Source organism: Rhinopithecus bieti, unplaced genomic scaffold, assembly GCF_001698545.2.
Source record: "Rhinopithecus bieti isolate Rb0 unplaced genomic scaffold, ASM169854v2 scaffold_1930, whole genome shotgun sequence".
NCBI classification, from domain to species: Eukaryota; Metazoa; Chordata; class Mammalia; order Primates; family Cercopithecidae; genus Rhinopithecus; species Rhinopithecus bieti.
The window spans coordinates 2,255,909-2,258,291 of NW_016803813.1; the positions used below are offsets into that span (position 1 = coordinate 2,255,909).

The 2,383-nt window shown below is 37.9% G+C and overlaps 1 pseudogene; it reads right to left on the bottom strand.

The window, feature by feature from the left end:
* Positions 1 to 841: 841 nt before the first annotated feature.
* LOC108516644 (cytokine receptor-like factor 3 pseudogene) lies at positions 842 to 2,125 on the bottom strand (annotated as a pseudogene).
* Positions 2,126 to 2,383: the final 258 nt, after the last annotated feature.

Below are 2,383 nucleotides of genomic sequence, written 5' to 3' on the forward strand. Positions count from 1 at the left end.
TTTTTTTTGGTCGGCTAAGAGACCATTTATCAAACTGACATTAAACTGGACTGCAATTCACACTCTAAAAAAGTAAAATTATGTCAAAGGCTAGATACAAACATGTGCATATTACATACATACAGTTGTCTAATGGTGAACACTGCTGTGCATACTACTTCCATAGGTAGTTTGACCCTATGAAATAGTGTAGTGTATCTTAAATCGAATTGCAATAAAAGAACAAAAGATAATACTTGCCTATAATAGACATTTGCTCAGGCATTTAAAAAGTGCAAACATTAGAATGTTTGAGAACTTAAAAATTATTGAAGATGGGATAAAAGTCAACACTCCTTATAAATACCTGAACATGGAGAGTATTGCCAATAAATTCAGGCGGACAGCATATGAGTGAATGTATATCACATAACTTCTACTATCTGGTATATTTCTCTTGTTTTATTCTAAAGATTTACATGGACTTGGATCTTTCATGATGGTTTACAAAATAATATTATATTGTTTTCCTAGTCTAATAACAAACTTTAAGAAACGCAGTGGAAGGGTGTAGAACTTTCTGTATCTTCTCATACTCCTAAAGTAAATTTGATTTCCATTATGAGGTGATATTTTAGTTAACAATATGCTAAAAATAAAATTGACTGAATTATAAGATTTTCCCCAACATTCAAGTCTCTTTTTAAAAAAAATTATGAAAGGAATTCAGTAAACATTGTCCATTTCCGACAGTTTAAGTGAAAGGTGAATGTAACTACTTTTTGAAAAAACAATTAAAACTAAACTGGGCTGAAGAGCAGCTACGTTAAACCCTGAAAACCAAAGCCAAGAACCCAAACATCTAAAACACTAATATTTTCTATCCAGGATAGAAAAATGAGCATCCCAAGTAAAGAGAACCACAAGATTGATCTAGTGACTAATTAAAAACCACTTCTCTGTTATTTGAGCTAATCGTTACCCAAAGCTTGAAGTTCCTGCTTTCATCATTATTGGTGGTTCCTAGAGTGACAGTTTCAATGTCAAAAGTGACAGTGGACCCAGAAGTAACTGAAGTTAACTCATTAGTCATTTCTTTTCCATTTGCAAAAACGTCACCATTTATACTCATACACATAGCTTGATCCTGCTGCAGACAGTCATATCCATTCTGTTTTTCTGCAAACACCCCTGTACTGTCTCTTATGTCCCACAGTTTCAACTCTGAATGTCAATGTCTGCCCACAGAAATAAGTTGGAGTTCTAGAGTAGAGAATACCTGAGGATTCAGAGTCATTCCAGAATGCAACATTACCTCGACTTTCAGACTGTACCCCTCAAAACCAGCTGTCCATTCATGAGGCACCAATGTGGAATGACCTATCTGGGGGACACTTCAGGGGCTCCACTCCTGTTGACCATCTCCTCAGATGCAGACTTTGAACTGATAATCAACATTGGAGTCTACTTGCAATACTCTGAATTGAGTTTCAGAACCTACATACACATCCTCAAAATGATTTAAAGTACATTTACAAAACTGTAGCCTATAATCTTGGGCTGTAAAATCATCATCCACCTTACACCATCCTACTGTGATGACTCCAGGTTTCTGTATCAGTTCTTCTATCTGTACTGGTGGGAGAGATGCTACTGTTCCATGCTTAGAAACATGGTCTTTTATTATAAGAATTGAGTCATCCAACTGAGCATGTAAACAAAGCATATCAACCAGTAAATGCGCTTCTGGTAAGCTGTCCAACTGAATGTGTGAGACCTTTTTGGTAAAGCTACACAGTTTCTCATTCTCTTCTACACTACCAACCATGGCAATCTCACCTACTCAGACTAAGTCCTCTGCAGTGTTGACTCCGTGTTCTATGAGCCTCTGGCAGTCATCTAATGGTTTAACGGTCTCCTATTCAATGATGTCCACCTCTTGCTAAAGGGTTACCAATCGCTCATCCAACAGCTCCCAAGGGCTCCCTTTAAATCATCAAAATGCTGTCTGAGAACATCCTTTGTCTGTGATGCACTCTTTGATCTGCCTCTGTGCCTCCCACAGCTCCCGCCTGGAGCTCCGTGTCACCTCCATGTTCTCAAGAGCCTCATGTAGCAGCAGCTCCAGCTCCAGCTCCATTGCCTACCTAATGGAGCCACACGTCTGAGGACAGTTGGCTGGGATTCCCACCTGTGCCGGGCACCTTCAAGCAGCCTGGCACAGACTCATTCAGGTTGCCATCTAACCTATACTTTTACTATCAGCTCTGACAAATTTGTCTAACAAATGATATATATATATACACACACACACACACATAAATTATATATATATATATATAAATCCTGTTAACACAGTAAAGTTATTGATATTCTTGCAATTATACAATCAACTTTATCAAAC